The 12,275-nt window shown below is 42.4% G+C and overlaps 1 protein-coding gene across 1 annotated transcript in view; it reads left to right on the top strand.

Annotated features, from left to right (window-relative positions):
- The window catches only part of unc79 (unc-79 homolog, NALCN channel complex subunit), a gene marked incomplete at its 3' end in the record, with an annotated part of 64,145 nt that overhangs the window by 31,126 nt on the left and 20,744 nt on the right, over positions 1 to 12,275 (top strand). The window lies entirely within an intron of this gene.

Below are 12,275 nucleotides of genomic sequence, written 5' to 3' on the forward strand. Positions count from 1 at the left end.
ACCAGCAATTTACTAACCAAATTATTTGACAAGTAATTAATGGCGACTTTAAAACCGTTTGAGATGGTTTTAGATGGTGGTAATAGCATTTTGATTTTTATCGTCTCCATTATCTTGCATTATTTTCTGTCAAATTCAGTAATCCTTAGTGAAAAGAGACACACAATGTGGTTACACTGCTTATCCTTGCCAAACCCAGTTAAAGCAATACTAAAGAATAGGGCTGCCCCCAAATAGTCGACCAAGCACTGGTCGACCAAAAAATCATTAGCCGACCAAGATTTCATTGGTCGATTAGTCGCAGGAAAAAAACAAACATTTGGAGCCATGTCAAAATCAATATGACTGAACTGTATATGAAAGGCTATAGGGCTTTTAATTTGAAAGGCCAGATACAGGAAGTCGTGACACTCACTCGCTGTCAGTTTTTTGTTGTTGCTGTGGTGGTTACACGGCACGGCAGGTTTTTTTTAAAGCGACTTTTTCCAATTTTACAGACTAGGGATGGGCATTTGAAGAAATCCTTTTGATTGATCATTGGGAAAATTAACGATCAATTATCGATTAATCACTAAAATCAATATTTAAAAACCGAATGCGTGCGGCTATGGCGTGTGCCAGTAATCCAGGGCAGTCCCCGTGAAGGATTTAATTTTAATAAAATGTAAACAACATTGTACTTAAAGCTATAGTGCGTAACTTCTGTCGCCCCCTAAAGGATTTCTGCGTTATTACAACGATACGGCCGGCACTTATGGCCCGGTGTAACCCTCCCCTCCTCTCCCCACTGCTACCCCTGTAGCTGCATGATACCGGTAATGCACATCACACACAGTAACAGTAACACTCGCAACACACCACATGCTGCTGGTCACGGACTATAACACTCGCGACTCGCCGCACTCTGCTCGTCACAGCACACAGACTCCCCGCAGTAAGTTACACACAGCAACACGGGCTACACACCTTGTAACTTAATCCTAATGATGTGGCTAAAACCAGGCTGCTAACAGGTGTTGCTTCTAGCAGCTGCTGAGCTCTCCTCCCTCCTCGTTGTCAGGTAAAACCGAGTAAAACACGTCGTTTCGGTTGTTTCCTGTCCGCCAGCGCGGGAAAGTCGCTCCAAGACAGTACAAAAAGAACAAATACTGAAAAATACCGCGAGGCGTTTGAGGAGCCGAACGGCTTAATCAGCGTTGTATCATCTCCTCTTGTAGTGGCTTGGGTGAAACGGATATTTACAGACACGTAGAAGTATAGCTTTAAACTATACTACTATAGCTTTAAATTGACTGGTGCTTTGCACAGAATACTCTGATATTTCGTTGCATTTGACGTAATTCCAGAGACGCTGCTTCTCTATGCGGCTCCGCGACGCACATATACAGAGGGAGCAGACGTCGGAGCAGCGTTGTCTCTACTCACAAAATGCCGAAGTGCAAGTGTTTTTAAACTCAACTTTCTTTTTTTTTAGGTAGAGCACGCTATTGAAGTGGGCCTCCACGTGAGCTGTCAAACCTGAGTGATTGACGGAGAGGCTATGAGTGAGTGGAGTGGGGGTACAGACTGCAGTGATCTGTACAGTATGTGTGTAGGGAAGGGCTGCTGTGTGTGACTGGTTTATCACAAAGCAGACTAGCCGGCAGGAACAGCTTGTAAACAATGTTAAAGCACATGGCTCATGGATCGGAAATTTCCGCAGGTTGGATCGGAAATTTCCAATCCGTGAATTACGTTGGTATTGGAACCCGATACCAATACTGGATCAGATTGGCCCCATCTGTACCTCAAATGTCTCATGTTGAAAAGACCACGATAACAGGCAGCTCACCAGTAGAAAGCTCCATGCCTGTGATGTAGGAAGCCGTTTATTTTGTATTTAGTTTAGTGTCAGTGTTAATGTGAAGCCGTGAATCTCAGATACACAATAGTGAGTGTGTTTTTTTTCTACAGTATGGGTGCAAACCAGATGAGGACTACACCTCTTGCTACAGGCAGTCTACTGAGCTACTCTGGTCGGCCTGCACAATATCAGCAAAATGTCTGATGTGCCATGACACTGTTCAATATTGCGATGAGGGTATGACTTGCGATAAATAAACAAATATTCAGGCTTGCATATTAACCATACAGCTCCTGTGTCTTTCTGAAAACACCTCAATACACTGTAGTACCTATGCCAGGCCTGTAGTGGTGCTGTAACAGTGCCACACAAGTACACTACAAACTACGGGTGTCACGATTTCGATTTTTTATCGAAATCGATCGAAATTACGTCATGGTCTCGATCATCGAAGTCAAATAGAGGATCGACGATCCCCCCCACCCCCCGCCGCCTGTTGTCCCCATTGCGCACCACGCGTCTTTTCAGTCACTCTCCAAGTTCTCCTTTACTTTTTCTTTTGAGACAACACTCTCTCTCTCTCGCTCTCTCTCTTTTTTATTTTTTTTTATTTTACCGGCGGTGTCAGCTCATGTGCAACTCTTCAGCAACCCAAACAAATGTTGACTGGCTCTATTCCACGATTGGTTCGGCACGGCGCAACTCTCAATATCATTGGCTATTTGTATTGTCTGCCAAAACATGGATGAATGAAACCTATCGACCACGTCTCATATTTCTATCGAAGAAAAGTTATTTCACAATTTATACCGTTTTATCACCCAGCCCTAGGGGGGCTACTGTCCCTCCTACCTGGGAAACAGGAGGGAGACACAGCTCTAACTACACAACACTGATAAGCTCTGAGAGCCGCATGTTGCAGTGACGTTATAGGATTAAAAAAAAACCGCCGCAAATAATAAGCCGATGAGAAGGTGCAACTTGCCACTTAACTTCTTGTAGATGTATTATTTGCGGGGGCTTTCGGGGGATCTGGTGACGGTGGAGGATCCGGGACTGATTCACTGTGGGCCACCACCAGTCTGATCAGGTCCATCGCAGCCCAGCAGCTGCAGCTGCAGCACTACCCCGCTGTCTGTGACAGTCTGTCACATACACACTCTCGTGTATCAGCGCAATGTCGTTTACATTACATTAAGCTGACATCAGGAGAATAATGACGCGACAGTGAATTAATGAAAATAAAATTATGAGAATGTACAGATATACATATATTTGTTTCATAGCCATAATTGTTCCATGACTTTGGACATATTTTTTATTTATTTATTTTGTTTTGTTGCACATTGTCATTTTAAAAGTAGCCTAGTGCACACTGCTGTAACCAAAAGGATGACATGCACCCTCTGTGACCTCTCATTTATTGTGTTGTTACCTTTATATTGTAAATACATTATTTAAATGTGACCATTAGTGCCTAATGTGATACATTATGGAAATTGCATCACTTATATGTAGCCCATACTTTGAAATAAGATTTACTGTACAAAATTTGATGAATAAAACCAATGATGGTAGACTAGACTAGTCTGAAAATGACATAGGCCTCTGTGCTGTAAGAAAAAGGAAAAAAAATCGAGAATCGAATCAAATCGTGACCCTAAAATCTAAAATCAAATCGAGGATTTGGAGAATCGTGACACCCCTACTACAAACAGAGAAGAAGAAGAGTGGAAAGCCTCCCCGCTTTAAACAAACTCCAGAAAGGAAAAATAACCGAAGTCGAGCAGCCGCCATTAGTGTGGTGACAGCTTCCTGTCAGGCATCCATGGGCTCTGTGCTTGAAGCAGGCATTTGAATGCAAGTGGCCAGGCGGTCAATAAAATATTATTGAATACCTAAAACAAAACACGTGTTGTTGGTTTTTTAGTCACGTAGCCTGTTCATAATGCTTAAATGTCACAATGCAGGTGATAATAGTTAGTTCAATCAACTCTGAGTTAGTTTGACCCTGAGTTATATATTAAGCTTGCACACAAGGAGATGAAAAGCCCTCATCAATGGAACAAAGATAATATGATTCACCATGGCAACAAGCGGGAAAAAAACCTTGCCCCTCCTAATTCTCACCCGTGGAGTGAGACATGTTTATGAATGCTGACGCAGAATATGAGCACGTATACCAAAAAAGAAAAATTGATTCTGTAGCAGCAGAAATTTCAAGACGATACACCGTCAGGTCCCTTTATGAACCTCTGCCAAGCGCCCCCCACACATACAGAAACACACGGACACACACATGTGCAGGCACACACACAAAGTAGCCATAAATGCACCCACAGAAGATGTACCGTATCCATAGCAACCGGAGACTCCAAAACGAGCTCACTTCTCTCTCACCATGAAACACACACTCTTGTGTGTGTCTGTGTGTGTGTGGAGAAAGGGGGGTTGACAGAGGTGAAGAGAGGGAGCTGATGGTGTATCGTCTTGAAATTTCCAACCAAGTCACGGACTTTACTTTCACTTTTGTCATCTTATTTGGATTTTGTCCTAAATTACCCATTTAATCTCCTACTATCAGAATAAAGTGTATAATTATTAATAATTATTACCAACTGAAGCTTTAACCTGCATTCAACATGTGATATCAGAATCACATGACTTTATTGATCCCCACCAGGAAATTATTTTGTTACAAAGCTCCCGAACAGAAAAAAAAAAAAATGTTATTCAATCTTCTCAGCAAAAAAGTCAACTTTCCAGCTGTCCAAACCCTGCCCGTATTTGATATTGTCTATTTAAAAGCAACATCCCGAATGTCTTTACTGCAGTCATCAAATATGTGTGCTCTGAACTGCGCGTGATCACGACGTGTCATGTGAGCGATGTGAGAGCCGTTCAGATAAACTGACTGCGCTGAAAAACGGGAACGTTCAAATAAATACTCATCGAGGATAAAACATCCAATTGAGGTCTAATAATCCTCTCCTGACAGAGTATACACCCCTATCAGCCCTGCTTTCAGTCTGCAGGCTTCAGATAAAGAGGAGAAAGTTAGTTGAAGAAAACCTGCAAGCGAGCAGGTTAGGTTCACGGAGTGTGTTGCAAGTCGAGCTGAACCGGCTTTGTGAAACTGAAAACCCAGAGTTTCCTCTAACTCTGAGTCAACTAACTCAGAATTCTCACTAAACCTGCTTTTCTGAAACAGGGCCCACGTTACGGGTACTAAATAAAACTTGCTCAATGCATTTCAGGTGACCTTTGCGATGTGTTTATCGTTCATGTTGACATCGTAATGATGATGAAAATACGATTAATCGTGCAGCCCTATACTCTGGTTTCCTCTGTGCCTGGGAACTTCAGGGGAGTGGAGCAGACATTAGAGAGACATTAAGAGGCATATTCAAAAAGTAAAAAACCCAATAATCACGTTTTAGTCTTCACACAAATTCATCTACCTGTTTTTAGTCTAACGTGCAGGTGGATGCTAGTTGCTTTTATTTTCTTTTATGATAAAAGTTGATCCAATCGTTCCTAAAATATTTGGATGATCTGAAAGGGTCACTTGACTTAACCCCATCCCTGTGTGAAGTCAACAGGAACAGAAGTCAACCTGTCTGTGTGGTAGGGGTGTCAACAATAATCGATTCGGCAATGCATTGCAATGCGGGACATGCACGATTCAGCATCGATGCGGCAACGTGCCATAATCGATTATGTCACTGTTTATTTTCTGGCCTCAAATAAAGTTGTGAAGTTTCAATTACCTCCGGGGGCATTTCCGGAACAACGACATGCGCAGCCTGTAGCTACATGCTAAGTGGCAGCACCAGCAGTAGCAGTGTTGCTGCTGACTTTCTTTTTCCTTTTTTTTTTTTTTTCATCTGCGGTCGGGTTGAAAATTAATTAACGCTCATGAGTCCGGTCGTGTTGGGTCCGAGATTCAACAAGCCGGTCGGGTTTTACCGTTACTACAGGCAGTATGCCCGTTTATCACCAATAAACCATAGACCTGTATCTGGCCCTTCAAAATAAAAGCCCCATAGTCTTTCATATAGTTCAGTCATTGATTTGAGTTCATATTGACAAGACACGGCTCCAAAGGTTTGTTTGTTTTTTCCTGCGACCAATCGACCAATGAAATTTTGGTCGGCTAATTTTTGGAGGCAGCCCTAGAAGTGATTTATGTTTTCTTTTTCAGATTTGAAAATGCCATATCCAATACCCTGTACCATAAAATTTTATTTTATCTAATGACATTTATGTCAAAGATACAGGAGAGTGATAATACACACATAGCAGCCGATAAAATCTGTTGTTCAATATCTCATGACTGATGAAAAATTTGCCGTGTTGCATGCAGTAGAATTTTGATGCATTGCAATGCATCGCAATGCATCGTAGAGTAGAATCAAATCGAATCGTTACCTGCTGTATCGTAATCGAATTGAATCGTGAGGCCAGTGTCAATGCACACCCCTACTGTGTGGACACTATAAATACATTTCTTCTACTTCTCCTCTTACAAAAACTAATCAACATTTCGCTTATCATGAAAAAACAAACAAACAAATATTTAAATTTATTAAATCAAGTCAGTATAGCCCAGAACTACTTTGAACATGCTTGGCTGTGACTCTACCCTTACTTACCTCGTATTTCTGTCACCCTGTCAAATAAGTCATCAGGCAACTGTTCAGCAGTTGAAGGTCTGGAGGTGATCCAGATCTGGGCAGAAGGAAGCAGGTTTCCTTTGATGAGGTTTGTCAGTAGTACATCCATTGAGGCTGGCTCTCTGACATCAGTCAAGATGTTGGTGTTGTTGAAGTCAAGAGGAAGTTTAGAGGTGTCCAATCCATCCAAGACAAAAAACACTCTGAACTGTTCATAGTTGGTGATGACATATTCTTTGGTTTCCTCAAAGAAGTGATTTAACAGTCCCACCAGGCTGACTTTTTTCTCTTCTTTCATATCAAGTGCAGAGCAGTTCAATGGAAATATGATAATTCCCTTATCTTTGCTTTTGCTAAACCAACCTACCAAACTAGTTAATATTGAACTCTTATTTTCAGCCCACGTTTTGATGAATTTTTTCACATGGAAGGATTTTCCAATACCAACTTCTCCAATAGTCAGCACAGTTCTGATGGGTTTTCCTTGTTCCTCTTTGAAGATATCAGATATTTCTGTCACAGTATTGACCTCATCTGTTTTGACTTTTCTAATGACGTGTTCTGTGTATTTCCGATTAGGATGATTGGTGTCCTCATTTTCAGTGATTTTTTTCTTTAATATATTCCTCAAAGCTGATACCAGCTGCTGTCTCCGCGTCAAGGTCTCTGTATAAATAGAAAATGTTAAATATTTTACACCAGTTTTTTTGTTTTATTTTCTAATAAAAGTTGAATTCTTAATTAGGGATGGGCATTTGAAGAAATCTTTTTGATCGATCTTCGCGAAAATTACCGATCAATTATTGATTAATCGTTAATATTAATATTAATATTCATAATTATAAACAAAATGCGTGCGGCTATGGCGTGTGCCAGTAATCCAGGGCAGTCCCCGTGAAGGAAGAAGGTCAGACAACAACGTACACGGACGTCTGTGTGTTTGTGCTTCACCTGTAGGGACGGTGCCGGTGCCGGCAGCATTTAGATAAAACAAAAAAAAAAGCACCGTTGCGCTGCCTGGCTCACATGCAGCTGAGCTGTCAGAGCAGCTCTGCTGTCCCTCTCTCTTCAGCCTCGTGTTTGGCTGCACTTGTACAAAAAAAATCACAAGCACTTTCAAACTGTGAAAGCGTGTGTTTTATTATTTCTGTGGCCAACACACCGCGGAGCGGCGCTCTGATCAGCGCGGCACAGAAAAGAGAAACTAACTATGCAGGATATTTACCTTAAAGCAAAAGTAAGTGATATATTTGTGTTAATATAAGTCTTAAATAGTTATATCTTCCAACAGCAATCACTTACATAGAGTGTTTGGTCTGAAACACGGGTCTCTCAGTCCCTCTGCTCTGCTCTGAGCGCAGGAGAAAACATTTATCGTATCCTACAGTTTTTATCCAATGAGGAGAGAGAACGGCATGCAGGGCTGTGTGTGCAGCCAAGGAACGCCGTGAATGTGGCGACGTAGGGACGAGGACTGTTATGGTGCGTTCAAGGAAACTCGTATTTTTCCGACCGTGAAGTCGTACCAGTTCGATCTGGTACGAGTTCACCGGACGGAAGTTACGAGTGGCCGTTATAGTGACTTTCACCGGTAAAACAGGTCGGAAAAACACGAGTGGGTTGCCTGGAACGCTACAAAGTCGTAAGTTGTGACTTGAAGCTGTAATTTACGATTTCAAAAGCCTGCCTGGAACGCAGCATTAGCGAAAACGACCGGATCACTCACTTCTGCTTTAAGTTTCATTTTAACCGTCGTTAAACAGCTTCGGACTAATTGTGATGTTAGATAAATGACTTGTAGCTTGTAACTTACAGAGAGAGTGGAGGCTCCTTCCACACCGCTGCTGAAAACCAAACCTGCTGATCAGAGCGGGCGGAGCCGCGGTGTCTCAGCTCTCGTCTCTGTTGCACCGAGTCCGCGACACAAGCGCCCCGTCATATTTAATGAATTATTTCACTCTTAAACCATGTAATAATAATAATAGGCCTGTATAATAATACTTATATGGAGTTTATTGGTTGTTATGAAAAAATAAACCCGTGGTTTATTTCTCCATGACAACCTCTGCCCTCTACATGATCCCTTATAATAAATCGATAAAAAATTTCCGTGATCGATAAAATTCTTAACGATCAATAATCGATCATCGATTAATCATGCCCATCCCTATTCTTAATACAACTAAAATAATGACATACAGTTCACACAAGATAGTTTAAGCTTTTTACCTCGACACTCTGTTACTCTCCCAACATATTCAGGAGGTATCTTGTCAACTCCTGGAGGTTGAGAGATGATCCAGAGACAAGCAGAGGGAAGTAAATTCCCCTTGATGAGGTTTGTTTGCAGCTCATCCATGGAGGCTCGCTGTTTTATGTCAGTCAGCTCCTTGTTGTTTTCAAATTCAAGAGGAAGTTTACATTGTTCCAGGCCATCAAGGATGAAAGTTATGTTATACTTGTCATAGGTAGGAACTCCTTGTTGTTTGACATCTTTGAAGAAATCATTAAGCAGATCTTCCATACTAACTTTGTCTTTTCTTGAGTTCAGATCACTGAAATTAAGTGGCACTATCAAGTCTGTGTCTGTGTTGGATTTGTCCTCTGCCCAGTCAACCATGAACTTCCTTGTTTTAAATGTTTTACCGATACCAGGCACTCCCTTCATTAGCACTGTTCGCAATGTCTTCCTCCACTTCCAAGAAGATTTTGGAAATATTTCATTGAAGCTTCCAATAACTGTTTTTTTCTCGTAGAGGTCTGTGTGAATCTCATTTTGACTCTGTTCATCTTTGTAATCTTTGAGGAATTTATTCTTCAGGTGTTCTCTGAGTTCATCTTTGGCATCTTTTTCTAACATGAGAAAATGCAACAGAAATCATATGAGACATGAGATTGCTATAACTTCTTCTAGCATTATGTTACAATCTGTATCCAGTGTTATGAATTTTGTTTAAGTACTTGGATATTTTGAAGTCTTGGAGTGAGATTTGTCACCATCAGACTGGACCCGTTGCTGGGATTGCCTACAACACAGACAGAACATTTTAACATTTAGTGCTGAGTTTGTGTCAGTGGTGTTTCAACATGATACAGTTAAGTAAGTGAATGACGCCCCAGCGCCCATTCTCACAGCCTCAACGTATCCCGGCCGTTTAAGCCAGAGGAGTGCTATGGGTGCTGGGGCTGTTCTCCTGCAGGAGGTGGTTGACCACCTGGTGTGTTATTTTTCCAAGAAGTTCAGTAAGCACCAGGCCGTATATACCACTATTGACAAGGAATTACTTGCCCTGCTATTTGCTCGTGTTATGCCGTGTTATGGCCCTGCTTGTCCCCTGATCCTGATTGGTACAGCCACCGGTGAACTGCCGGACCAATCGCCGTGGAGTGCTGGGGGTGGAGCACCCATAAAAGAGGAACTGCACCTGGTGTCCAATATAGGCAGCAGCATCCTGCTCCAACAGGTCACACCGCGCGTCAGAACTGAGCAGTGGTCCATGCCCAGGTGGAAGACCAGGGGTAACCAATGTAGACAAAGTAGAGCTGGTTGATCAGAAACACAACTGTTGCCACCGCTAAAGACTAGATTTTTCCACACACAATGCAAATGGATGAAACGTGCTGACCGCAAGGAACGAGATGTGAACGGGAATAATATTGGTGGATTATTAAACTGTTTGAGCTGGATGACTGCTGCTGCCGACCGTTTTGGACACCAGAGTGAAGAAATATTTCCCAGAGGTTTGATCAGCTGTGTCTCTGCTCAGATGTGTGGCGGACTGAGATCAGGTAGTTTTTTTTTTGCGGTTATTTTCCATCCTCAGGGTTCATACACATTTTAACCAACAAATTTCCATGACTTTCCCATGACTTGGCAACAAGTTTCCATACAAGACCTCTAACCCTAACCAATATCAATGTATGCATGAAATGTATGAAAACTATGTAAAAAAAAAAAAAAAAAAAAGAGCTCAAGATACATCCTTTCTTTATTTCCTGTCTTACATTATTAGACAAACTGATTAATCCAGGTGGGGGGGTGTCTGACCTCACAACAATGGTCAGACACCCCCCCACCCCCCAGCGCCACCCACTCAGGGTTCCTTCGCCATAGGGGTGGGTAAAAATATCGATTCAGCAATGCATTACAATTATTTTCCCTGCAATTCAATATTGATTCAGCAATCTTCTGAATCGATTCAAGCCCCTGGCCAGTGGGGGCGCTGTGAGCAACACCCTCGTGTGATTCGCTCTGTACAGACGGGGGCCACACTAGACCAAACCATAACAATATGGGAGTGAGTAGCAGCAGCAGCGTTAAGCCAGCGCCTTCAAACCTGAAAGCAGACATGTGGATTCATTTTGTAATCATAGGCGCCGATTCCGTGGGTGCTCCAGTGCTCAAGCACCCACTGACCAGGTTGAACCACCAGATGCGCATTTCTCTGTGTCGGTCGGCAAGCACCTCAGCTGTGTGTCTGTGGGTATGTGGATGTGTATTCCGTATGTGTGTGTAGCCTGTGTGAAAGTGTGTGTTAATCTCTCTTGCGCTCTGTGAAGATCGCTGCAGAGCGCGAGCCTGGTGCATCTGACACAATTGGTTAGTGGCACCGAAAGGAAACTGGCTCCGCTCCACGGCTATTTCGCGTCCGACGTCTATACGTTGTTATTGATATTGTAGCGTCCGACCCGACGTAACTACAACAACATAACACAAACTTATCTGACAGCTCTCACTTCTTCCTCTGCTCCTCCTCACTCACCTACACACATACACAGACACACACAGACAGACACACACACACACACACACACACACACACACACACACACACACACACACACACACACACACACACACAGTTGTCTTCCTCACACTCACCCCGGCCCCTCAGTTTCTCATCCAACCATACGCTACCTGCCCGTACACATTCACAGTCAGTCAGAAATCACAGAACTTAAACATCATAACAAGAACATTACTGCAATATTTTCAGTTGTGCAGTAGGCTATTATTTATTAATAATGAGCGATAAGTCCCACGCGGCAGATATACGCAACAGTGTTTGTAGAGCCCGGTTCAGAGGTGCACATATGCACAGGCTATATATATATCAAAGTAGTACTAGTAGCAAACCGAAAATCGTCCAGAAGATGAAAAATAATATTATGGAAGAAAAAATCACAAAATATCCACACAATAGCACTACTATTTCATAGCTGTAGGGGCCAGTGCCCGGTGCGGGCCCGTGGCCCTAATTAATCACTTGGTATCAAGTGGCTGTTCCTACACTTCCACCTAATATTAGACCAACCTGCCGCCTTCCCCTGTCAGTCCTGATTCTTTCTCTCTCTTCTTCTCTTCTTCCTCTCCATCCTCCACCTGAATGAAAGGAACTTAGTGTTAAATAGAGCAGTCTTAATTCATTCTGGCAGATATCAGAGTGATGACATGAAGCAGCCTAAGAAGACTTGAATAAACATGAAATGCAGTATGGTCCCACATGGAGATCATTACACATTTCTAGGTCTACATGTTTTAAGTTACATTTATCACAGCCAAATCACACACAAAAACCTATGCAATTCTTGCATATGAAACCTCCAAAACTATAGCAGCCAAACAACATAGAAAAAACATATAAAATTTTAATAAACAATAAACTAACCAAAAACATCTCTATTCATTTTTCTTGTTATGACCTGTTGTACTGATCAGTGCACAGTTGCAAGACAACAGTTAGGGCTGGGCGATA

This window comes from Trachurus trachurus (assembly GCF_905171665.1).
Source record: "Trachurus trachurus genome assembly, chromosome: 22".
In the NCBI taxonomy this organism is placed as follows: Eukaryota; Metazoa; Chordata; class Actinopteri; order Carangiformes; family Carangidae; genus Trachurus; species Trachurus trachurus.